The sequence below is a fragment of the Ursus americanus genome, chromosome 3 (genome assembly GCF_024610735.1).
Source record: "Ursus americanus isolate L20-20 chromosome 3, mUrsAme1.1.p, whole genome shotgun sequence".
Taxonomy (NCBI): Eukaryota; Metazoa; Chordata; class Mammalia; order Carnivora; family Ursidae; genus Ursus; species Ursus americanus.
The window spans coordinates 85,828,299-85,855,869 of record NC_142129.1 but is presented as its reverse complement, the minus strand read 5'-3'; the positions used below and the strand labels follow the sequence as shown (position 1 = coordinate 85,855,869).

General features: G+C 40.4%; 1 long non-coding RNA gene across 1 annotated transcript in view; it reads left to right on the top strand.

Moving 5' to 3' along the window:
- The window catches only part of LOC123789395 (uncharacterized), a 361,018-nt gene that overhangs the window by 230,397 nt on the left and 103,050 nt on the right, over positions 1-27,571 (top strand). The gene's annotated exons all lie outside the window — the stretch shown is intronic.

The following is a 27,571-nucleotide window of genomic DNA, read 5'->3' as shown; positions in this document are numbered from 1 at the left end:
TTTATCTCCAGTATTGGAGGCTATTTTCATTGACTGTAGAATTCTGGGTTTTCAAGTCTTGTGTGTGTGTTTCTTTCCAGCCTTTAAAGATGTTATGCTTTCAGAGCACCTGGGTGGCTCAGTCAGTTAAGCATCTGCTTTTGTCAGGTCATGATCTTGAGGTCCTGGGAGCTGGGAGCCTGCTTCTCTCTCTGCCCCTCCCCCCACTCGAGCTCGCTCACGTTCTCTCTCTCTAATAAATAAATAATTTTCTTTAAAAAAATGCTTTAAAGATGTTATACTTTCATCTGGTCTCCATAATTTTGCATGACTATCAGCCTTGAGTTACTCTCAGCAACCTGGTATCTTATACAAAAACTAATGGTTTTACTCTCCTTTTACATGAAATTAAATTGACTTCACCAGCTTTGTTTTGCCATAGAATTGCAGAGATGTGAGGAGAATATTTAGTCTTTTTTTCTTTCCTGTCTACATAGCCCTGGTAAATAAAGGGTTATTTAAAAAAATTATTAAACCCAAATGTCTCCAGTTTGACCTTGGATTAATCATCTCTGCCCCCTGTGAAAAGAAAGAAAAAGGAGCATCCTTTTCTAGCCTCAGGATATACGTTCCCTGAATGACTTTTTTGGAACTGAGATGAGAGAAAAGTGTTATGCTTTGAAAGCAGGCTTTTATTCCCAGGTGTATTGGAAAGCTGGTGTTGTCCATGGCAGATCTGCAGTTGGAATTAAGCCTATAATTATATCAAGAATAAAACTTCAAGGGGCGAAGCAGTCTTTCCGGAAGCACTTTCGTCTCTAGCCCAGATGAAAAGAGAAAGAAGTAGCAAAACCACCGGTCTAAGTGGTGTATGTAAACAAGATTAACTTCTGAAAAAACAAAACAAAACAAAAAATAAAAAGGAAACAGAACAGACTTGTGGTTCTGCCTTTTTAAACTTGTCCCTCCCTATATCCTGAAAAACACATGCTGTGTTTAGGGCTCAACCACCTTTGTCTTTGGTCTTCTCTAATGGGCTTTTGTAGGGAATGTGTCTTGTTCCAGCATGCTAAAGGTACTTTATACTTTTAAGTGTCTAAAAGTATAGACTATAAACTATAAACTATTACACTCCTCCTGAGTGTAATGCAGCTTGAGAAACCATATGATACAGGTCAGACTACAGGGTTTAGAGCCAAGTCAACATGAGTTCCAATCCTTGCTATACCTCTTATTTTAAAACTTCAGATTTAATAAATGAATCAAAAGCTTTCGATGAAAGTAACTTCAAGCCAAATTCATAATCCTAAGCACACCTGCTTCTACAGGCCAGAAGTTGGCAAAATCCATTCTTTGTTTTCAGGCCACATGATAACATGCCATCTAGCTGCATGTTTTGGGCATTTTTCTGAATTCTAGGCATAGACTGGCATTACCACTGTGTCTCTGGTAACGGGAAGACCGCAGAGCTGCCTGCCTGCTTATTTGCTGTTTCTTAAACCTGTGGTCAGTTCAGAGCTTCCCTCTGTTAAGTAAATGGTTCTTTTCTTGAACAAATCCTATCCCTCCTCTCAGGATTGTGAATCATTGGAAAAATTAGAGCAGGTTGCAAAACTGGGGAATATTTCTCAGTTTATTGACAAAACATAAGAAACTCATTTGTAATGGACACTTCAGATGTTAACGAAAGGTGGAGAGCTTTGGGAGAACATCCTCTCTCATCTAACTCTTCATTCTTGACAACAACAATATTTTCTTGGTTCCAATGGCAGTGAATTGGAGCATGAATGTTGTGTGAAGTTATTGAAAAGTAGAAAGTGATTTACATTCTTCCACATGTAAGTAACTCATAAATTCTGGAAACCATCTAAGTTGATGGCAGGAAAGGAGATAGGATTAAATATTAAATACAAGGTCGGGGGCTAAGAAAATATCAAGAAATTCTCTGTGATACTAAACAAAGACCATCCATCAAAGCAGGAGAGTATAGAGATGATGGGGCGCCATTAGGCATATGGACTGGCAGGAACCCTCTTCCCACCATATCCTCCAGCCTAGCTGAGGATGTCAGTGCAAGTTCATAGCATCATATTGTTATTTTGCCACAATTTAAGCCAACTGACAAAGGTGTCTAGCAAGCCGTTCCGAGATGGTACAGCATAGTAGATAACTTTCAATTTGAAGATCTGTGAGAAGTATCCAGATTTCTAAGAACCCTGACCTCTACTGAGAATTCCTGCCATATGTAGGTGGTGAGGTCCACTTCTGTCCCTGAAACTAAGTGGGCTCCTGGAGAATGAAATCTGCGGTTAACCACAAGTCCCCCACCCTTTTACTTTTGTTGTCAGGTTTAGAAGGATGTTGTTTAAGGGAATGGCGATACAGCACTGCTTAGGAAAGCCGGATGCCTTTGCCTTCATCCTTCATTTGCTTCTGTCCAGCCCTGGGTAAAATGGCCTGCTACCCAGGCCAGGGAATAGCTGCTGATTAGGACTTGGGAATCCAAACCTCTTGCAGAATTCCACTTGTAGCCACCTTTCATCACCATCCCACTTCCATTGTTGGCATTTATTTCTTTTTATTTATTTCACTTCTTACCTATCTCTGGTCCACCAGCTTTTCCAGCACACACACTTGGAGTTGCCAGACCAGGAGTCTCTGTGTGTGTAATCGCCAGCTATCGTGACTTAGGTGCTAACGGATCCCTTAATAATTAACAGGCAATTTTTAAAAATTAAAATTAGAAAATACAGAAACAGAGCATTTACCATCAGGGATTTTTTATTCTATTAAAAAAAACTAAGTTGCCCTCCCTCCCTCTAAGTGTGTCTGTCTCCCTGTCTCTTTTTTTCTTTCTTCTTTCCTTTCGCATTTCACTCCTTTCTTTTATCCTTCCTTCCTTCCTTCCTGCCTGCCTGCCTGCCTGCCTGCCTGCCTTAACTTGAGGCAATTCGGGGTTGGTATGCATACTAAGTATTTTTTGCATCTGGCTTAAAGGATTCTGTCCCTGGATTTGGACCTTCAGATGCCATTAGCCTCTGACCTATCATAGCACCAACAACCTGACAGTGGATCTCCCTCTTTCCCTAACCAAGTTCTACTCTTCTGCAAAGCTCAGTCCTGCATTATTGTTCTAAACTATGCATCAAATCCTTAAACAGTATTTTAGTTCATTTCTGATTTCACTATTGTTAATGTTTAAAATTATCTTTTCAAAGTATTAACTTATGTTGAATGATTTATTGATTTGTTTTATCTAATACATGCATATGGTGCAAAATTCATAACGTACAAAAGGCCTTGTAGTCAAAAGTATGTCTCCCTCCCAAGCCCTGCTTCCCAGCCAATTGGTTTTCCTTCCCAGAATCAGAAACTCTTTATCACCTTCTTTTTTTAAAAGATTTTATCCATTTATTCATCGTGAGAGAAAATTAGAGAGCACAAGCAGGGGGAACAGCAGGCAGAGGGAGAAACAGGCTCCCTGCTGAGCAAGGAGCCCAATGGGGGACTCGATCCCAGGACCCCAGGATCATGCTGAGCCAAAGGCAGATGCTCAACCAACTGAGCCACCCAGGCGTCCCTTATCAACTTCTTAAAATTTTTTCAGAGATATTTTATGTATGTACAAGTATATTATATATACACATGTGTATGTGTGTACATTCTTTATTTTTTTATAATAATTTTTTATTATGTTAGTCACCGTACAGTATATCCTTAGTTTCTGATATAGTGTTCCATGATTCATTATTTGCGTGTAACACCCAGTGCACCATGCAGTGTGTGCCCTCCTTAATACCCATCACCGGCCTATCCCAATCCCCCACCCCCCTCATGTGTACATTCTTTAAGTTGATTTTTAATTATATAAGTAATGCATGAATATTATTTCCTTCTACAAGTTAAAACAATACAAAGTAGTTTAGGTCCTCTTTGACAATCTCTCCAATGCCAGTCTCTTCCCAAATGTAACCACTTTGAGTAATCTAGCATCAACACAGCATAAATCCTTCCAAAATGTTTCTTTGCATTTACTAAAAATATTTGAATCTGCAGAAAATATGTAGCATTATTTATTTATTTATTTATTTATTTATTTATTTATTTATTTTTTACTTAAAGATATACTGTAAGAATCATTTTCTGGCTTGCTTTGGGTCTAACCTTTAAAGCACCCCTGTCTCTGATGGTAGAAGCCTCTTCTGTATTGTACCTGGTTTTTCCAAAAGCCAGAAGATGCCTTTATTTCCTTCAGATCCCAGGACAAGCCTCCTACTGGTCCACCCACAAAATTCTTGTTTCTTCTCAGAGAGAGCCCTTGGAGCTGAGATGGAGAAGAAGAGGGGCTGTGTTCAGTGAAGGAGGGAGTTAGCTTGGCAACAAATATCTTATGTTCTCTTTGATGGCTCATCCTGCAGCTTTTTCCTAGGAAGCAGTGACCTTACAGAATCCTTTTATCAGGGAATAAAACTTGACACAGACACTAACAAGACAACTGGCCTCTACTGTGGTCATTAGCTAGAGAGTTCAAAACCAGGAAAATGCATCATGCAGAGCTGTTTTTCTCCATGAACAGAAAGGGTGGGATCACAACCCCACCACTGTAATAGAAGCTCTTAACGTACTGTCTAAGGACAAAAGGCAAAATCTGACACATCTGAATGATCAGGTTCTGTGCAGTTACCTGCCAGTAATGTCCATGTCACTTTGACGACCTGCTTCACACTAATGATCACCCAGTCTTCTGGAGGGAAGATGCTATTTTTGAGAAATGATCAAAGCTTTGCCACAGATTTGTATGACCATCTTTCTGATTTCAAAATCTTACGTGATTTTATACAGGGTATCTGAGTATTTTAAGGAACCAGGAGGTGACTAAATTAGAGAGCCACCTACTGCATTGTGGGACAAGCTAATTGGCTCAGTTCCTTCATTATTGAAACTTTGGATCCTATTCTGACCTCTAGGTCGACATCAAATAAATTTAATCCCTCTTCCTAGTGATCAGAGCCAATTTTTCATAAAATAAAAAATCCAGTTAATCTGAGAAAGCCTATACCTGTCTAGAATTTGACCAGGTCCAGAACATCTTATTTTTACCTAAACCCTGTCCATCAGAATTTAAAGATGCCACCTTTCTTTCATCATTAACAATCTTCTTAACAGTGTGGTCGTCATTGCTTACTATAAATTTGTCTGTTTGAGGTAAGATTCTTGGAATAAATCTCCTTTTCTTTTGTTACAGTTTTTGTAGAAATGAAAGTCAAGGTCGTCTCTGGGTTATACTATATGTTTGCCAAAGCAGGAATTCAGGAAATGGCCAGTCATAACCTAGCCCTTCCTTCCCCCAGAATATTTAATGTGATCATTGCTTATTCTTATTTCACTTATTTTAATCCCCATCAGAATTGTGGTTGATGAAACAAGGTTTTGAAATATTAGCTCGTATTTTTTCCACAATATAGCTGTCAGTGTAGTAAAAAAAAAAAAATTACATATCTCATGCCTTTGCTTGATATATATGGAATGCTTATATTAGCATTTGGCACAATCTGTATTTACCATATAAAATGAAGAACAGGTTTTTCTAAGCAAGCCAAAACATCAGATCCTATCCTTGTAATGAAATAGCCATTTCCCTTTAAGCAAAATCTTCAATTAAGAATTTGAATAAAATAGTTTGTTATAAAAGAATGTCAACAGGTTTACTTTAGGGTGCTAAAAACGCATTTAAGAATTTTCTTTGGTTCTTGTCCCATGCCATGTTTGCTTGATTATGAATTGGGTAAATATTTACTCATTTTGAGCTGGCTTTTGCCAGTGTTCTATTTTTCTTAGCTGTACAAATGGTTCTGATAGCCTACTTGGCCTCAGTTAGGCTGTCTTGCATTATCGCCAACTCGAGGATGATTTCAGGCTCATCAGCGTGCTTCCAGGAAAGGGTTGGGCAAGGAATGTTTCCTTCTATTTTGTGTGTCTTAGAATTAACTTTGTCCTTTCCTTTCTCCTTTGCAGCCCATCCTAAAATCCCCTAAGAATCCAGGGGACTCTAGGGAGAGCATGGAGGGAACTTGTAGCCTGATTTAGTTTGGGTCTTTTCTTTAGAACCATCAAAATGTTGGCCCAAAGCTTCTAGTCTAGGTCTTCCATTCTCCTTGTACTAGGTTGAGATTTATAAGAGATATTCATGAAGGCTTTTTGCAAAAGTAGGGGATGGGGGAAGAAAGATACTTCTCCTAACACAGTCCTGCCTCACTCTTTCCCGTATTGTGTGGTCTTCCTCTTCACTCTCCTTACCATGGTGTCTTACACAGGGCAAGTGTTCAAGAGATATATACCAAAAGAATACTCCCTCACTTGGTGTCCCCTGACCACCAGCCTAGGCCAGTCCCTCCCTCAAGGATGGGAGGGAGGTAAGTCTGGATTGGCTTACTAGATGTAGCAGGGTTTATATGTATGCACTACAATTCACATATGAAAAGTAATGTAACTGTATTTTCTGTAACTGATCTAGAATTCTGAAGACTCCTAGTAGCCAGTCAACACATGTGAGTTAAAGAATGAACGTATCTCATCTTGCTCTGGAACCTTGTCCCAGTGCTGGCCAGCAGTGATGGTGGGATGATTAAAGCTTGTCCATTTGTGGTAGCCCAATCTCTTTTAGCTTTAAAGTCTACTTCAGGTAAATTTAATCCCATTTGGGTAATTGCTCAGTCCTTCAGGGCTTCTCTGTCCTCCCCAGATGGCACGTGGGCACAGAAGGAACTTGTGGGTGTTCAAGGTGACAGGGGTAAAGAGCTTCTTGTTCTCTCTTGGTCCTTCTCTGGACCACTGAGATCACACTGAAGTGTAGTTCATGTTTCCTAGTGTTTGGACTTCAGTTGCTGTCCTCCTGTACGCTTTGCTGAAATTTCAATAACTGGTCTAATTTTTGTTTGATTGTTTTGATTTTAGCAACAAATAATGATTGCTCTTGGGGAGCACAACTCTCTCCCCCTGCTGACTGGATGCCCCATATCAACTCTTAAAAAAATTGTTCCCTTTTTATTGCAGTAAGAAAACAACGTGAGATCTACCCTCTTAACAAAAATTTCAAGCATACAATGCAGTAATGTTAACTACAGGCACAGTGTTGTTTGAATATCTCCAGAACTTAATCGTCTTGCATAACTGAAACTTTATGCTGGTTGAGTAGCAACTGCCCATTTTCCACTCCCCTCAAATCCTGGCAACCATAATTCTACTCTCTGCTTCTCTTTGTTTTTTATACCTCATGTAGGTGGTATCATGCAGTATTTGTTCTTCTGTGACTGACTTATTTTACCTAATATAACATCCTCAAGACTTATAATGTTGTTGCCTATGGCAGAATTTCCTTCCTTTTTAATGCTGAATAATATTCCGTTTTATGTATATGCTACATTTTTTATCCATTTATTCATTAATGGACATTTAATCCATTTATTCATTGCTGAATTTAGGTTGTTTCTACATTTTGTCTATGGAGAATAATGTTGTAATGAATAAGGGAGTGCAAATATCTCTTTGAGATCTTGATTTCAGTTCTTTTGGATGGATACCCAGAATGGTGTTGGGGAAATGGATATTCACATGCAAAAGAATAAAATTGGACCCTTATCAATTTTTGCCATTGACAAGTCAAGAAGCAGCAAATGTTGGAGAGGATGTGGAGAAAGGAGAACCTCTTACACTATTGGTGGGAATGCAAGTTGGTACAGCCACTTTGGAAAACAGTGTGGATGTCCCTCAAAAAGTTAAAAATAGAGCTACCCTATGACCCAGCAATTGCACTACTGGGTATTTACCCCAACGATACAGACGTAGTGAAAAGAAGGGCCATATGCACCCCAATGTCATAGCAGCAATGTCCACAATAACCAAACTGTGGAAGGAGCCGAGATGCCCTTCAACAGACGAATGGATAAAGAAGATATGGTCCATCTATACAATGGAATATTACTCAGCCATCAGAAAGGATGATTACCCAACATCTGCATCAACATGGATGGAACTGGAGGAGATTATGCTAAGTGAAATAGGTCAATCAGTGAAAGACAATTATCATATGGTTTCACTTATTTGTGGAACATAAGGAATAGCAAGGAGGACATTAGGAGAAGGAAGGGAAAAATGAAGCGGCCGGGGGGGAAACAGAGAGGGAGACAAACCATGAGAAACTATGGACCTGGGAAACAAACTGATGGTTTTAGAAGGAAGGTGGTGAGGGGATGGGTTAGGCCAGGATGGGTATGAAGGAAGGCACGTATTGCATGGAGCAGTGAGTGTTATACGCAAACAATGAATCATGGAACACTACATCAAAAACTAATGATGTGCTGTGGGGTGACTAACATAACATAATAAAAAAAACTTGGACCCTTATCTCACACCATACACAAATATCAACCCAAAGTGTATTAAAGACTTAAATGTAAAACCTGAAGTTGTAGAACTCCTAGGAGAAAACATAAAGGAAAAGCTCTTTGACGTTGGTCTTGGCAATAATTTCTTGGATATGACACCAAAAGCACAGGCAACAAAAACAAAACTAGATAAGTGGGACTACATCAGACTGAAAAGCTTCTGCACAGCAAAGGAAACAAGAGAGAAAAGGCAACCTACGGAGTGGAAAAAATATTTGCAAACATCTTTGCTCTCACACAAACTACTAACTTCTGAGGCTCTCCACTTATGAGGTCCTCTCATCACTTGTTATGTTCCTTATGGCATCACATAGGAATCTCTTGTTCTCTCTTCCATCCTACCCACAGCCTCATTAATCCAGTGCAGACACTTCTCCCCAGCAGGGGTCTCCTACCATACCCACCACTTGTTGGATATAGCAGGAGTGAATTAGTCTCCTAGGGCTTTCCCAACAAATGTCCACATTCTATGTGGCTTAAAACAACTGAAATTATTCTTTCACAGTTCTGGAAGTTGGAAGTCTAAAATCAAAGTATCATCAAGATTTGTTCTTTCTGAAGAAAGAATCAGTTCCATGTCTCTCTTTAGCCTCTTGTGGTTGCTGGCAGACCCTTGGCATTCTTTGGCTTGCAGCTGCACCTGCCTCTGTCATCACGTGGTGTTCCCCTTTGGTGTCCCTATGCCCAAATTTCCCTTTTCTTAGAAGAATCAGTCATTGGATTAGGGCCAACCCTAATCCCATATGACCTCAGTTTAACTTGATTGCAACTACACAGACCCTATTTCCAAATAAGATCACATTCACAGAAACTGGGACTTAGGACATTGCCTTGTCTTTTTGGAGAACAGAATTCAAGACACAATAAGGAGGACCAAATTGGAGCAAAAGCCCAGATGTTCTTGGACTCTGCTTCAACCAGCCTGAGGTTTGGATTTGGGTTTCTATCATCTAGCACTACCCAACCCCAGGGGATGATGGTGCAAAATCCCTTCTACTTTAGTTTCATCCCACAGAATATCATTTTTTAATTCCTTGAATTCTCTTCTCCATGATGGAAAAGTTGTAGTCTCCTTCATGTGTGGTAGAAACTGCTCGTCCATCGGGTTTCATTTACATGACTGTAAAACTCAGTGCTTAAACCTCCCAGCTCTGCTCTTGATATATCAGCACTGAAGCCTGGTCAGAGAGATGTCCCAGCACCTTTTGCTGGGGCTCAGCCATGGCCTCCATCCACAGAAGCCAACCAGTGCTTGGCATCGTGGGAATTCTTCACATGCTCTGAAGGGATGGCTATCCCTGCTTACTCCTAAGTACTCTCTTTCTCTCTTTAAAGATCAGTGTTTTCTTGGTGTAGATGGTCTTTCTTCTCTGTGTAGGTGGTCTTTCCAGAACTTCGAATGAGGGACATAAGGGGTACACAGGTTGTGGACTCTCAGACTCAGCAAACCATAGACCCCATTGAAGAGGAGAAAGAACTGGTATTGATCTCTCCAGAAGTAGGAGAGTTTAGAGAGGAGATTAGCGGATTCTGTGTGCACAGGATCCCCCACATAAAAGTCCTGTGCGACCAGTTGTGTGTGTACGTCATCTTTGAGAGAGAAAGCCATCTGTCATGCTTCCTCTGCAGGATCATTCTAATGCCACTGGATTCTTTGTCCCATTCTGGATGGCTCAGGGTTGCCTGGTGTGAGGTCATGAGTACTTTATCTGCAGTTCAATTGCCTTTAGGAAATAGTACTGGTTTTGTCTAAGCCTCAGCTTCCTTATACATAAGGTAGGTGGTAGTATCCTCTTTGAAAGGTCATTATCATTACCAGACAACATATATGCAGAGCAGCTAGTCTACTGCCTGGTGCTTAGGGGGTGCTTAACAAAGAGTAATACATTTATCATGAGTCTGTTCTGCTTCCCTTTTCTCTCTCTAGATCACCCCAATTCTCTGAAATTGCCCCTCTTTTAAGTACTCCCTACCACCAGAAGAAAGACAAGGGAGAAGAAAGAGTACTATGCACTCTAGAGCTCCTCTTGTCTACTTCCCTAAAGAGGGAACTTCGCCTGGGATTCAGAGGTTTTCCTGGGCATCTCAGACCAGAAGTGATTCTATATTGGTCAGCGTGACCATATGAAAGCAATTCTAACTGCAGAAATTTACAAAATGTATGCCAATCTACCATGTTGCACAGTAATTATGCATAGCACAAAATATGTCTGAGTTTTATTTGGAAGTGTTATTTGATCATTGGATTAATCTTAGTTCCTATGTGCTTATTCTTCACCATTTGTTGGTCACGATGTCTTGGAAAAAAGGAAATGCCAGTCAGTCACTGCACTGAGTCCTCTGGGAAGAGGAACTGGAACCGGTCTCATAGTCCCTTAGCTTTCCTACTCATAGAAGCCTTCTCTCCATTCAGGTCTGGCCAGCTCAGTCCAGGCTCTTACTGAAGACTAAGGGACTAGCATCTCACCAGAGCAAGAGAATGGGGGAAATGCATTAGAAGGGAATAATGCAGATTCAGCTGGGGGTGGCTCAAGAGCATCCCTTTGTTTGTTCTGTTTGTTCTCTCGCCACAAATAAGTGAGCCCCTCCAGACAAAGTAACGTTGGGTCGTCCCATCTTCATTGCTGGTACCATCCCCCCTGTTGCTGAGGCTAAAACGTGGGAGTCATATGTGACTTTCCTTTCCCTCATATCCTGAATCTAATGTAGCAATGATTTTTATGCACTCTGCCTTCCAAATGTACCCCAAATCTAATTACTTCTTCTGCCTCCACCTTCATCTCTTACCTAAACCACAGCCTCTGTCTGGCTTCCCAATCCCTGCTCTGGTATCTCCAGTCCATTTTTCACCCAGGTTCCAGAGAAGTTTTTAAAATGTATATCAAATAATTTTATCCCCCCATTTAAACCTTCTCATAGTTTCCTATTGTACTTGAAATAAAATTCAAATTCCTTATCTCAGCCCGCAGGGCCCTGCAATGATATCTCAGAAATTTTCCACCACTCTGCTATCTCATCACTCCACATTAGGCACACTGGCCTCACCATCCTTCCCGCTGCCCAAACATCTTCCTATCTCACTTGCTATGCCCTTGGACTGGAACATTCTTACTGCCTTCCCTTCATTCAGATGTGACCATTTCCAAGAGGCCTTCACCACCCTTACTTCCATCATTGTCTATTCCATTACCTGGGTTTATTTTTCTTTGTGGTTCTTAGCCCAGTTTCAAATTATATATATGGTAAATATTTATGTTTAATCTTCCATCTCCCCATCTAGAAGGTGAGCCCATGAAAGCAAGAAGTTTGTTTTGCTCACTGCTGTGTCCTCAAGATTTTGAAGAGCACCTAGTCATAATAGGTGCTCAAAAGGAGTTGACCAATGAAGGGGAGTTCATCCCTTCATTTGATATCTCCAAACGATACCTTGAAAATACCTTCCTTGTATTTCATTCTTCACCCTCACCTTCTAGCCTCTTGAATTTCCATTTCTTCAGTTCGGTCAGTCTCTCTAGGCTTTTAGGCTTCGGGAAATGTTTTAACTCCCCAGATGATCCCAGTGAGCAGCCAAGGTTGAGAACCACTTTGATCTTGAAGCATCTGTAGAGTATTGGCCAGTTATTTTGTAGAATGTTCCTCAGTTTGGATTTGTCTGATGTTTCTAAGTGTTAAATTTATATAGTGAATTGGGGGCAAGAATATCACAGAAGTGATATTGTGTCCTCCTCAGTGCATCGTATCAATAGGCACAAAATTTGAATTGATCTCACTACCAATGATGTTAACTATGTTTGTTGGTTGAAGTGGAATCTTCCAATATTATTTTCCCTTTTGTAACTAAATAGGTATGTTGTTAAAAGACACTTTGAGACTGCAAATATCATGTATCCTATCACATTTTCACCCACTAATATTAGCATCTATTAGTGATTCTTACTTATTCTGTGGAATTCAGTCAAATAGTGATTTCCAGTTTCCATCATTCTTTCTATATCTGTTGGAACTCTGCTGTAAGGAAGAGCTTTTCTATTTCTGCTGTTTGTTTATTTTTAAAATTATTTATATAGTTATAAATTTGTGGACTATTCTATGCCATGGTTTATAATCCATTGCTACCATTTTTTATTATTAATTTTTTTACTCAACTTGTCCTCAGTTTAGTAGTGGAAGCCTGTTTGAGCTGGCTTCTACATGCCCTGATATGTCCTCATTTTTTGAGCATTTTCTTACTATTTAGAACCAGAAGGTGTTCTAGGCTCAAGTATTTTCCCTGCCCCAGCCCAGAGTCAACCATTTTCCCAAAAATTGCTAGTTCTTTTATGGGAAAATGGTATTTAGAAATAAAGGTGTTCTAAATATATGTGATTCTAAATATATTTATAAACACTTATTTGTATCTATTTCTATATCTTAAATCTATATTAAAGTCATGACTTCATGCTGGTGATTTGTTTGTTTGTATTACATTTTGGGATGCTCACCACCATGACTCTTTATTCATTTTAGTTTTGTTTTCTTCCTCCCTCCCTCCCTCCCTCCCTCCCTCCTCCTTTTCTTCCTCTCCTCTCTCCCTCCTATTCCTCCTCCTCATTCTTCTTATAGTCCTTTTCTCCTGATTTAATATGAGGCTATATGGTGTAGTGAAAGGCAGCAACTCTGGGATCCGAAGGACCCAAGTTCAATTCCTGGCTCTACCGGTTTCCAGCTGTGTGATTATAGGCAAGCAGTCTCTCACAGTAATAGATCCTCAACCAAACAGAATTCTGTCCAGGCTCAAACCCGGGGAACAGGCTTAATTGTTTTCCTTTCAAATTCTCAGATTTTATAGGCTAGTTTATTTCTCAATCCTGACTTATATGTTCAAGTCTTCCTTTTATCAGAATGCGCAGGCAGGCTACCTTCCCCACGCTGTTCTCAGCTCTTCTATGGGAGCAATTTAACTACTGTTTCTTTTCCAGTTAATTCTTTTTTAAAAATAAACTGTATTCAGGGCACCTGGGTAGCTCAGCCAGTTAAGCCTCCAACTCTTGATTTCAGCTCAGGTAGTGATCTCAGGGTTTTAAGATCAAGCTGAATCCCCCATCCCCCCCACGTAGGGTTCAGCACTCAGTGGGGAGTCTGCTTGAGGACTTCTCTCCCTCTCCCTTTGCCCCTCCCCCTGCTCACACACTCTCTCTCTAAAATAAATAAATCTTAAAATTATTTTAAAAAATCTTTAAAATAAAATACAATGAACTCTATTCAAGTATAACAATTATAAAGATATTTTAAAAAACTGTGTGCTTTATGATTATCATAAAGTGAGCAAAACTGTGTAAACAGTCCCCCAGATGGAGAAAAACAACACTACTAGCACCCAAAAGACCCCTGTGCCCCTTCCCGGTTATTATCTCCATCTTTCTTCCTAATGGTAACCGCTATCCTGAATTCCAATATCATAGATAAATAATATCATGGATAAAATTTGAGCTCTTTTTAAGTGGAATCCGTAGTGTTTATTCCTTCATATGATAAATTGTTTTCCAAATTGGTTATACCAATTTACACTGCTGCCAGTGGTGCTGGACAGTTTCAGTTACTCCACACCCTTGCCAACACTTGGCACTAATAGTATTTTTAATTTTAGTCTTGTGGAAGTGTAGTGATATGTCGTTGTTGTTCTAATTTGCATCTCCCTGATAACTAATGATTTAAGAACGTTTTCATTTGTTTCGTTGCCATATGTTTAACATCTTTTGTGATGTGCCTGTTCCAAGTTTTTGTTTTGCCTTTTTTTAAAAAATGACACATAATGTTATATTAGTTTCAGGTGTGCAATATGGTGATTCGACAACTCTGTAAGATATGCTATGCTCACCACAAGTGTAGCTACCATCTGTCACCATGCAATGCTGTTTCAGTACCATTGATTGTATTTCATAAACTGTACCTTTCATCACTGTGACTTATCAATTCCATGTCTGGAAGCCTCTATCTCTCACTACCCTTCACCCATTTTACGCATCCACACAGCCCCTTCCCTCTCGCAGCCATTAGTTCTCTGTCTTTATGGGTCTGTTTCTGCATTTTGTTCCTTTGTTCATTTTTTTAGAGACCACATATTAGTGAAATCATATGGTATTTCTCTTTCTCTGACTTTTTTCACTTATAATACCCTCTAGGTCCATCCATGTTGTTTTTTGATCTATTTATTTGAGAGAGACAGAGAGAGAAGGGGCAGAGGGAGAGGGAGAGAATCCCAAGCAGACTCCATGCTGAGCACAGAGCCCAACATGGGGCTCAGTCCCAGGACCCTGGGATCACAACCTGAGCCAAAACCAAGAGTCGGATGCTTAACTGACTGAGCCACCCAGGTGCCCCAGGATCTCATTCTTTTTAATGGCTGAGTAATATTCCATCGTGTATATATACCACATCTTCTTTATCCATTCAGTTACTGATGGACACTTAGGTTGCTTCTGTATCTTGTCTATTGTAAATAATCTTGCAATAATTATAGGAGTGCATATGATTTTTTGAAATAGTGTTTTCCTTTTCTTTGGGTAAATACTCAGTAGTGGAATTATTAGATCATATGTTTTTTCTATTTTTAAATTTTTGAGGAAACTACATACTGTTTTCCAAAGTGGCCACACTAATTTATATTCCCGCCAACATGCGCAATGGTTCCTTTTTCTCCACATTCTCTTGAACGTTTGTTATTTCTTGTCACTTTGACTTTAGCCATTCTACCAGATACCTCATTGTGGTTTTGATTTGCATTTCTGTGATAATTAGTGATGTTAGACAACTTTCCATGTGTCTGTTGGCCATTGTATGTCTTCTTTGGAAAAATCTCTATTCAGGTCCTTTGCCCATTTTCTAATTTGGATTATGGTTTTGTTTTGAGTAGTACAATTTTCTTTATATATTTTAGATATTAACCCCTTATTGTATATATCATTTGCAAATATCTTTTCCCATTCAGTAGGTTGCCTTTTTATTTTGTGAATGGTTACCTTTGCTATGAAAAAACTTTTTATTTTGATGTAGTCCCAATAGCTTATTTTTTTATTACAAAAACTTTTCATTATGTTATGTTAGTCACCATACAGTACATCCCAAGTTCTTGATGCAAAGTTCCATGATCCATCACTTGCGTATAACACCCAGTGCACCATGCACTACGTGCCCTCCTTAGTACCCATCACCAGCCTATCCCAATCCCCCACCCCCTCCCCTCTAAAGCCCTCAGTTTGTTTCCCAGAGTCCATAGTATCACATGGTTCATTCCCCCTTCTTTCCCCCCCTTCTTCCTTCTCTTTCTTCTCCTACCGATCTTCCTACTTCTTATGTTCCATAGATGAGAGAAACCATATGATAATTGTCTTTCTCTGCTTGACTTATTTCACTTAGCATTATTTCCTCCAGTCCCGTCCATGTTGCAGCAAATGTTGAGAAATTGTTCTTTTCGATGGCTGAGTAATATTCCATTGTATATATGGACCACATCTTCTTAATTCAGTCATCTGTTGAAGGGCATCTCAGCTCCTTCCACAATTTGGCTATTGTGGACATTGCTGCTATGAACATTGGGGTGCATATGGCCCTTCTCTTCACTACGTCTGTATCTTTGGGGTAAATACCCAGACTGTGGAGAAAGGGGATCCCTCTTACATTGTTGGTGGGAATGCAAGTTGGTATAGCCACTTTGGAAAACAGTGTGGAGGTCCCTTAAAAAGTTAAAAATTGAGCTACTCTATGATCCAGCAATTGCACTTCTGGGTATTTACCCCAATAGCTTATTTTTGCTTCTGTTTCCCTTGCCTAAGAAGACATATCTAGAAAAATACTGCTATGGCAATGGCAAAGAGATTACCACCTATGATTTCTTCTAGGCATTTTATGGTTTCAGATCTTACATTTAGATCTTTCATCCATTTTGAGTTTATTTTTGTATATGGTGTAAAATAGTAGTCCAGCTTCATTCTTCTTCATATAGCTGTTCATTTTTCATAGCACCATTTATTGAAGAGACTGTCCTTTGCCCGTTGTATATTCTTGCCTCGTTTGTCATAAATTAGTTGACCATATGGATATGGGTTTACTTCTGGGCTCTTAATTATGTTCCATTGATCTATGTGTCTGTTTTTGTACCAGTACCATACTGTTTAGATTACTATAGCTTGTGGTATATTTTGAAATTTGAAATTGTGATACCTCCAGCTTTGTTCCTCTTTCTCAAGACAGTTTTGGCTACAGGGTCTTTTGTGGTTTTATACAAATTTTAAGATTATTTGTTCTGTTCTGTGAAAAGTACTGTTGGCATTTTGATAGGGATTGCATTGAAATCATAGATTGCTTCGGGTAGTATGGTCATTTTAACAATACTAATTCTTCCAATCCATGAGAGTGGTATGTCTTTCCATTTGTTTCTGTTGTCTTAAATTTCTTTCATGAGTGTTTTCTGTTTTTCAGAGTACAGATATTTCATCTCCTTATTTAGGTTTATTCTTCCTGGTGAAAAAAGAATAAATTTTTGGTATTTTATTCTTTTTGGTGAAATTGTAAGTGGAATTGTTGTCTTAATTTCTCTTTCTGCTACTTCATTGTTAGTGTATAGAAGTGCAATAGATTTTTGTATATTAATTTTGTATCCTACAACTTAATTCATTTATCACTTCTAATAGCTTTTTGGTGGAGTCTCTAGGATTATCTATATATAGTGTTATGTCACCTGCAAATAGTGAGAATTTTACTTCTTCCTTACCATTTGGATGCCTTTTATTTCTTTTTCTTGTCAGAGTGGCAAGAGTGGACTTGCTTGTCTTATTCCTGATCTTAAAGGAAAAGCTTTCCATTTTCACTACTGAGTATGATGTTAGCTGTAAGTTTGTCATGCACGACCTTTATTATGTTGAGGTTATGTTTCCTCTAAACTCACTTTGTTAAGAGTTTTTATCATGAATGGATGTTGAATTTTGTCAAATGTTTTTTTCTGCATTTAATGAAAAGATATTATTTTTATCTTTCATTTGTTAATATAATGGATCACATTGATTGATTTGCATATATTAAACCATCCTTGCGTCCCCAGAATAAATTCCACTTGATCATGGAGATTGACCTTTTTAGTATATTGTTGACTGTGCTTTCCTGATATTTTGTTGAGGATTTTTACATTTGCATTCATTTGGCTATTGGCATTTAGTTTTCTTTCTTTCTTTCATTTTTTTTTTTTTTTTTTTTTTTTTTTTTGGTAGTATCTTGTCTGGTTTTGATATCAGGGTAATGCTGACCTTGTAGAATGTATTTGGTTTTCTTTCCTCTTCTATTTTTTGGAATAGTTTGAGGAAAATAGGTATTAATTATTTTTTAAATGTTTGGTAAAAATCACCTTTGAATCTATTTGGTCCTAGACATTTGTTTGTTGGGAGTTTTTGATTGCTGGTTTAATTTTATTACTAGTAATTGGTCTTTTCAGATTTTCTGTTTATTCCTGATTTAATCTTCGAAGACTACGTGTTTCTATGAATTCGTTTTTTCTAGGTTCTCTAATTTGTTGGCATATAATTTTTCATAGTCACTCATAATCCTTTGTATTTCTGTGCTGCTGGCTGTTACTTCTCCTCTTTCATTTCTCATGTTATTTATTTCGGTCCTCTCTCTCTTTTCTTGATAACTCTGGCTAAAGATTTATCAATTTTATTTATCTTTTCAAAGAACCAGCACTTGGTTTCTTTGATCTTTTCTATTTTTTTTGTCTTTATTTCATTTATTTCTGTTGATCTTTATTATTGCCTTCCTTCTGCTTTCCTTGGGCTTTATTTATTCTTACTTTTCTAGTTCCTTTGGGTACAAGGTTAGATTTTTTAATTTGAAATTTTTCTTGTTTCTTGAAGTAGGTGTGTATCACTATAAATTTCCCTCTTTGAACTGCTTTCATGGCATCCCAAAGACGTAGGACCATTATGTTTTCATTTTCATTTGTCTCTGTGTATTTTTTTAGTTTTCTTTTTAATTTCTTTGTTGACCCATTGGTTGTTTAGCAGCATGTTGTTTAGCCTCCACATGTGGTTTTCCAGTTTCTTTCTTGCAATTGATTTCTACTTTGATACTGTTTGGCTGGGGGTCCCAGAGCACTCTGTGCTGGAGCTGCCCTTGGTGGTATGGCCAGAGCTGAAGTGGGCATAGTTCTGGGGCTCTTAATGCAGAGGGTGCCCTGGCAGGACTGGTGAAGCTAAAGGGGGTGCTAGTCATGGGGTTCCATGGCTCTCTGCACAGAGGACATCCTGGCAGAACAGCTGAAACTGAAATGGGTTCAAGCAGAGGTGTCCTGGGGTGCTCGGCACAGGGTTTGCTCAGGCAGGGTAGTTGGACCCAAGGAGTTCGAGGGCACTCCTCACGCAGGGCACCCTGGAGGGCTAGCTGGAGCCAAAGGCAGCTGGAGCCAAAGCAGGCACTGGTCAGAAGGTCCCAGAGTGCTCTGCATCAAGGGTACCCAACCACATCATTTGGAGCTGAAGTGTGGTAGGTCTGGAGTGTTTCAGGGTACCTTCTGCCTGTCTCACCTTGACAAGATGGTTGGAGCTGTAGTGAGCACTGATGATGGGTATCGGGGTGTATGCTGCACTGGAACTGTCTTGGTGGGACAGCTTGGACTGGTGTGGGTTAGGGGCCTGGGGCTCACTTAAGCAAGACAACTGTGGCCCCTGGACCCTGCTCCAGCCTGTTCTAGAAAGGTGGACAGAGAATGTAAACCATGGCACTCACCAGCCCCTCTGACTTGGAGAGAGTCCCAGCAACCCCTGCACAACCCCCCCCCCATTTGGCAGGGTTCTAGTGTTCGTTCCAATATAGTCAAGTTGCTCTTTTTTTTTTTTTTTTAAGATTTATTTATTTATTAGACAGAGACAGCCAGCGAGAGAGGGAACACAAGCAGGGGGAGTGGGAGAGGAAGAAGCAGGCTCACAGCGGAAGAGCCTGATGTGGGGCTCGATCCCATAACGCCGGGATCACGCCCTGAGCCGAAGGCAGACGCTTAACCACTGTGCCACCCAGGCGCCCCTCAAGTTGCTCTTTTAAGCACAGCTTTTTTTTTTTTTTTTTTTCTGGGCCCCAGGCAGACAAATCTGTTCACAGTCCTTCGGTACTATCTCTCCCCACTGCGGCTGGCAACCTTGGTCAGGTTGTCTTCATTACCATGTCTCCATCTCTCTTGCTGTTCTCTGTGTGGTCTCTTTATCTTCTGTTGTGCAGAAGGTGTTCAGTCTGCCCTCAGTTCTTCTTCAGGAGAAATTACTTTATAAGTAAGTGTAGATTTTGTGTGTCCATTAAGGAGGTGCGTTCAGAGTCTTCTTACATCACCATTTGGACCAGAAGAACCCTTGTCAGTTCTTCACTGTCATACCGGTGCCTCAGCCCCAGTGACCTGGGCACAGTGGTTCTATGTGATGTCAGTTTCTGCTCCATTTGCACTTATCCATTCATCCCCTTTATCTGTTAAATAATTGTCTATCATCTATCTGTCTATCATCTATCTATCTGTCTTGTTTGGGAGGGAAGAACAAAAGAATTGCAACTTCAAACTACCTATTAGAGAAGGGCAGTTTCTACGAGGATTGGCACTATTTTTCTCTTAAAAATTATAATAGTATCATGGACAAAATCCGTTTGATTACCCAAGCATTAAATGTTGCTTATTGCAAGAGCATAACTTCTCAAAGGGCAGTTATATTTAAGATTATTTGAGAACAAAGACCTTGGGAAACCCGTGGGGGAAAGGAGCTGTGTTCTTTTTTGGGTATTTGCATTTTAACAGACTGAGAAATAAATCTAGCATTTAAAGCGAAGAACTATTTATCATCTGCAGTTTGTTAATGTCTGAGGCAGGGAAAATCTGTCATTCACATACGTTTGTGATGAAGTTGGCAGATTCCGCTCTCATGGAAGGTTTCATCAGCAATGACTGAGATAGAAACACTCTTCTGAAACCCTGCTTGATGCAGTGTGGTGAGCCAGCTGCTCAGCTTCTGCTTGTGGCAGAAAATGTTAGCATCTTGAGAGGGGTGTCATCTTATTTTTTTCTTGTGACAAAAATCTGAATATCATTGATGAAACAATTGGTATGCTCTGAGATAAAATAGTGACTGATGAATATATTCACCAGATTTCCAAGTACTGGTAAAGCAGCCCAAATGGGATCAGGCTACTTACCACATGGCCTTGGGCAGCAGGGAGGGCCAGGTGTAAGATTTACAGAGGAAAAGGAGGCAGGACAGGGAAAGAATATGAACTCAAAAAGCCACTTCATAGAAATAGGACTGCGCACCCAGAGAGAGAGAAAACGGAAATTTTGTCTGTTGCCATGAGTGAAAAATTCTAAATGAGGAAAAGATGTTTAAAGAGGATGTGTAGAAAGGTTCAGGTGATATGCTCTAAGCAAACCTTCTGAGCTGCCTTTTTAAGGAAACGTAACATAAATCTTTACATTATTTTTCGGGCTGTTTGGTTTGGACTGGTGTTTTCTAAAATCGAAAACAAAACACTGAGCACCAGCAGGATCTCGTAGGATCTAGAAGTAATTTGGTGTATTTGAATAGTAAGCAGGAGTGATCGTCGGTATAATGAGTAATCATAAGGCATGGGCACTGACCCATCAGGAGGGATACTCAACCAGTCAGAACGGCTGTCAGGTCGAAAGGGCGGCGTGCCACACTGGTGTGTGCCAGTCTAATGTCACCTCTGATTGTCAGTGCTTTGGAGGCCTGAAAATGGTTTGTAGTGATGTACGGGCCTGGAGAGCTGTATGAGCTCACGTGTCCTCCAGGGTTAGTTGCATTTGAGCCTCATGAGAAACTGTGGGGCAGGGGGAGGGCAGAGCTAAGGACCAATTTCAGGTGGCCTGAGCCCTGCCTTGTGCATTACGAGACAATGTTCCATCTGACATACATTTACTAACTCTATTTCAAATCTAATAAGAGAAAGGGCAGTCTGGTTCCTTTGTTGATCGAGTATTGGAATAACAGAGTACAGGGTAACAAAGGTAATATCCATTTCCTCCCGTTTCTTAGCATCGTGGCATCTAGGTTGGGGCCGTGAGTAATTCTGACCAGCGAACGTGAGAAGTGACAGGAGTCACTTTTAGGTCAAGGTGCTCAAAAGCTGGTGCGCTTCCTCCATCCTTCTATTGACATAGCAGCTTTTGAGGCCATGCGTCCCAAATGCTATCAGATAGAGATGGGATCCCCCTGTGCATCAGACTTGTGTGAGAGACAAAACCCTCTGTGCTAAGCCAGAGATTTGCACGGCGTAGCGTAACTTACCCTGACTAGAGGTTGGTCCCTTGTGGACGCAGCATAACAAACACTGGAGACGTTTTCTTGCATTTTCTTTGCTGGAAAGCAGGGAAGACACAGACGTTAGAGACGAAAACGCTGCTGATCCAAGTTATGCGTGAGCAAGATGTTTTCTACAGCTTCCACCTGCAGTCACTTGGGGAGGGAGCGCATAAACGTAGCATGCCAACAGTTCTGGAGCACGTTAGAAAACGGCACGTAAATAGTGTATGTTGGCTGTCTTTGGCTGGGTGTTACCCGACGAGAGGAGCTCAAGGAAGAAGTGGCAGACCAAAACAAAAGTCAGTGGCGAGTGTGCAGAAATCCAGAGTGCTGTAGAACCGGAAAAGCCAGTTTTTTCTAGACCCCAACTGTGAGAAACAGGATGGAGGTGACTTCGGTTTGGCTTCCACTTAGGATATAGAAAGCTTCCGGAGAACTTTGCTCCCACACTGACGAGACAGAGCTGGTGGGCATGTTACAAAATCATGCATTTTCTTGAATCCATCCAAAACCGAGATCACAAGACAACCAGGTAAACTGCATTCCGGAGAGAGGCCGCTGGACAAGTGACCGGCTTCACCCTTGGCAGAGCAAGGTAGGCCGAGGGGGCCAGCAGGAAAACAAGTAGGAAGCAGCGAGCTAAAAACTTGCTATATTCTCAAAGCCCTGGTGTAGGCTAGCATGACAGTTTAAAATAGTCCCAGTAGCCCCAGACCCAAGGGGAGCTGGCACTGATTGCGGCCTCCACTGGAAAAGCCACTCACTTTACAGAAAAGCAAACTGAAATACCCTAAAAACCTCCTTGTCTGCATTGACAGAGAATAAGAAACCACGTTAACACCAACTCACATCTTTCCAGTCACCAAACTAGTGCTGTAAAAAATTCTTAGGTCACAACCTTGTTCTCACAATTAATGAATCAGTTAATTCATTAGCCTTTTAAGATTGGCTCTTTGGCCTCAGTATATATTTTGTCTGTAGTAAATACCTACAAATATCTAATTATGCCTGAACATAAGCACCTTCACCTCACTGTTGGCTCTGGATTTTTTTTTTTTTTTTTTTAATTTTAAAACCTTAGGTTTAGGACTTAAGCTATTTGGTGACTTTAAGCTCTATTGTTAGGTGTAAAGAAAGCATTAAAACTTCCCAGATGAAATGCAAAGTGGGATTATTACATTGTTGATGGAATAATGCAAAGTTTAAAATCCTTTGCTCCTTAAGCCTCTCTCACATCTCTTTCAATTGAGAAACCACCAAGAGCCAGAGGAACAGCGGGGCTGTGACAGCACGAATTCCCTACTCCAAAATGTTTCGTTTCCATATTAAAAAAGTATTGTTTGTTTTTACTTACAAACACATTTTTGTTATAAAAATTTTAAGGACAGAAAATGAAATGAAACACATAATCCCATAAACCAGGTATAACCATTGTTAACAATTTAGTGTTAATCCTTCCAAATTTTTCTTTCCTGTGCATATATATTTTCAAAATTGGTTTCATATATTATGGTCTCGGTTGCACTTTCTCAAATTTCTGACCCTTTGCCTAAGCCTCGTCTATCATCATTTTAGGTAATGTTTCAAGTACATTGTCTCCTAGGGGAATACCTTCAGCTTCCACTAACAATTTGGTCCAGTCTTTCAAACACAGCCTAACCTAAAAAGTCAATTATTAAACATTTAGATTTTAAAATTTATGGGTGCAATTATTAAATATTTAGATTTTTAAACTTATGCTTTAAGTTTCTTCAAAATCCAAATGAGATATATCTTTATACCAAAAACCTTTACTTCGATATCTCTAAACATTTAGTCATAGGCTAGGGATTATAACTTTAAAATACAAACTACTTAAGATAACATGTATTTAGAAATCTATATTTTTAGAACTGTTTAAAAAATAGGTCACCAGAAGCTTTGGACTATTTTGAGCTGTGAGAGACCACTGTAACATAATTTGAGAGAAGTAAAAACAGCTCTGTTGGCAAAGGAATCTGTACTTGATCTACTTTGAAGGTCAATGAGCATTTTTTTTTTAAGTTTTGATTTTGTTCAAACCTGAGATTCCAGGGCACAGGGATGGGTGTGGGGGTCTGCCTCCATGTTGCCTGTAAAGATTTTTAAAAAGCGTCCTCTTGATTCTTAGTTTCTTCAACGTACAATGGTCATTTCTACTTGAATCATGGTGACAGTGTCCCTAGCACGTGGTCAGACCCATGACTGTCAGTGCTTTGGAGTGTTATTTGTTCATTGCCTTTTAAATGTCTCCCGGCAGAAGTGAGTGTCCCGAAAGCCACCGAGCAAGTGACTGACCTGGATACTGAAGGGCACTTCTGCTTCATTTATTTATGGAAACGTACAGAAAACAGATTCAACATTTGCATTGTTCAGAGAGAACATCCTTTTTCAAAAGAACACCACAGCATTCTTAACAAGAGAGACAGATCACCCCAATAAATCATATATAATTAAAGTCCTTTACATGGGTATATAATGAACTCCTGAACACATATTTGAAAGTCAAGGATCTGAAAGTCTAACAGTAGGCACATGGGGGGTTCTGCTTCTTGAGAGCTCACATTATAAAATGTATGCTTGTGATTAAAGGCACCATTTTTTGCATGAATATGCAATGTGTACAGATTGCTTATACATTTAATGCATTAAAAACAGTAAACATCACATAGAGATAATAAATTACAGATTTTGAAATTATTTCTTACCTCAGCTGCCAGTTGTCTCAGCCTAGAGAGAAAACTTACTTAAAGCCTGAGTAAGGACTAGCTGGTAGGGATTCTATTTAATGGTGTCAGATAAGTTTTCTTGAAATGGTTTTTAAGAGAAGGTGGAAGGCCTGCCGTCATCTTCTCTGAGAAGACGTCGACGGCAGCCTTGTGCACTTCTCCCCGCGTTTGGGTCACTGCTCATCCTCAATCATACTTACGCAGATAAGCCAGTTTCTCCGTTGATACACCATCTGTAGTCTTCAGTTGGTTGCTTTTCTCTGCAACTAAACTCACAACCATTTGCGCTCCGTGGAATGTCTACTGAAGGTCAGGATTACCTGCCTTCAGCAGCCCTAACCGCGTCATTACTGGTGTTGGCACTTTGATTTTACCACCTCCCGTTCATTTTTACAAGAAAATAAAAGCAAAATACGGTTGATATGCAGATACTTGGATACGTACCCACAAATAATGATTGCCAGAAATAGAATGCGAGGAGGCAGACAGAACCACCATAAAATGGCTTAACATCTGTTTGTCAGCTGGGGCATAAATGTCCGGTGATGTGACAGTGGGGAGACCTTGCAATAGTTGTGTCAAGGTCAGGGACTGCCTAAATCTCTTTGAAGAATAGCCACTGGTGACATCTTAAATGAAAGGTAAAACATTAAAAAATTGTAGCATTACTTTAAGGGGAAATCCTTAAATTCAAAAAATTAATTTTTCACAAAACTTTGTGAATTTCTCTGAAAGTATAGATTTGGACTCTGCCCAAATAGTAAGAACAATTGGAGTGAGCAAAGGTGGAGCAGGAGTAAAATATGAGGCTGTGAAATAGACCAAAACTTCTAAACTTGGGCAGGACTCCCAGCAAAGGTGCTCACCGGCAGAGAGTGTGGCCAGGGAAAGCCCTCTGCTGTTTCAGAATTGGGTGTGGCAGAGGTGAAGTGCGGCTTGAGTTCACTCCCACTGTGTTGCCATGGCCTCCAATACTTAAGAGAAACTCACAAATGTGTCTGTGTCCTAGGTGATCCTGGCCTTAGTACCAGGAGTTCAGCATTCTAGCCCGTGGACAAGGGTAGTGTAGGTAAGCCCTCACTTTCAGAAACAAATATAATCTCAGAAATACAAGTCTCTCTTTAAAAAGGGAATCAGCTTTGATGAAAAGGAAACTGAGAAGTAAATCCCTTGGATTTAAAAAGCACTTTGTTTAGCCAGGTAAATGTTGTAAATACCTTTTCTGTGCTGATAAAACTATGGAAAGATGCAGAATATTTATAACCCAGGGACTAATCAGAGGTCTGTTTTGCTAAGAAGTTGGAGGCAAAAGTCTGAAGCAAAATTACATTTGATTTTGAGCTGTGATGTCAGACAATCACCACTAGACCTGGGCAAGCACAGAGGAGGAAGGGGAAGGGGTTGGGAGCACACACTTGAGAGTACAAGTCTCCCACCCTTGGCTGTCAACCAGGTAGGGTCCATGAGCCCGACCTGGGAACCATGTAGTATGGGCCTGGTTTTCGTTTCTCTTTAGTCGCTCTCCAACCCTCTAAAATACCTCCTGTTTGGGATTGATGAGATGCCTGGTGTTGCTCCAGGACTTGGTCCTATAGGATTATCTGAAGTCCCATTACCTGTGTCTGTCCCAAGTAAGGAGCCAGCTGAGTTGACCAATCCTGTTGGCTAGAGAGGATTTCTTGTGAGCTTGGACCACCACACTGGTACTGAAATACTGATTTGGGGTGCTTTTCATTTATGTTAGAGGACAAGTTCAGGACTCCGGGCTACGAGCTATCTGCTGCTGACCGATGGGCTTGAGCTACCCATGTGAGCCCACCAGTCAGATCTCACCTATTTGTGTGTTGGCTCTGATGCTGCGTCCATTCTACAGTATCTGAGGGCAGTAGGGGCGGCAGCAGGCGTCCTTTACCTGCGCTGCCTCTCTAGCTACCACCCATGATCACCCCACAGTCTCACAGGCTCTACCCTCTATGTCTAGCTACGCGCTCTGTGGCTGGCCACACCTGTTTCCCCAAGGGCTTTTGAAACCGTTGCTTGGGAATGACAACAGGCCTTTCTAGTCGAAGTCCTCTTTTGCCTCTGATTGATACCATGACGTCAAGATCCCAGGTCTGTCCTAACCTCCTAGAAGAAAGGATCAGAGATTCCACACATTGGCTAATGGAACTACTCTAGTGGCTCTGCCCATGAGCCACTGGCCTGTCCCCCTCACTGATGGCCATGGGAAGGTCAGAGTGCAGCCAGCATCGAAAGAGATCATATTCTAGGAATGCAGTAATCATGGCCTACAGAATTCAGGAGAATTTGTGTAAGATGTGGTTTTTATGTTTGCGTTATCGAATTCTAAAAAATAAATTCAACATGACCAAAGAGTAGATTATCAATCATTTTTCTGCATACTCCAGTTAAGACTTGCATTTGTGGTCCCCATCAATGAAACACAGAGTCATTGGAAGCCAGCATGCGGGAGTCACATGACAAATGATGTCACACCATGAGTTATGACATAACCAGCGTTAAGTAGATGGTATAAAGGAACTGCAGAGCCAAAAAGAGTCACATTGTTTCAAGGATCTGAAGGCCCATGCCTTTGTGGATAATTAATGCATTACCACTATTTCCTTGTGGTGGGAGATGTGAAATTAGTCAAGAAGAGCACATTTGACAAGAAAAGAGATGAATAATATGGTTTCTGGACCTGAATAGGAAGAGAGGGTTTCTACGAACCTACTGTCATAGAGACACTATGAAGAATCATCGCAAGCTCTGATTGGAAAATTTAAAAATACTTAAGTACCAGTTCCCTGCTGATTATTCCAAGTTTTTGAGAATAAACCCTATACCGATATCTATACTATAATCCTGTATCTCCCATGGACCCATGAATTTTGTGAAACATCTTTTAACCAATAAGTTGTTTTTGTAGGTAGGGGCCCAACAAAACATGTTTGCCTAGGGCCCCACATGTCCTAGGGGCAGCCCTGGTGCCAGAAAGTAACGTTAGAGCTTGACTTACTCCAGCCATCACCCCTCCGCCAGAGTTGACACCGCCTTGGTGCCATGAGGTGAGGTCTCGCCG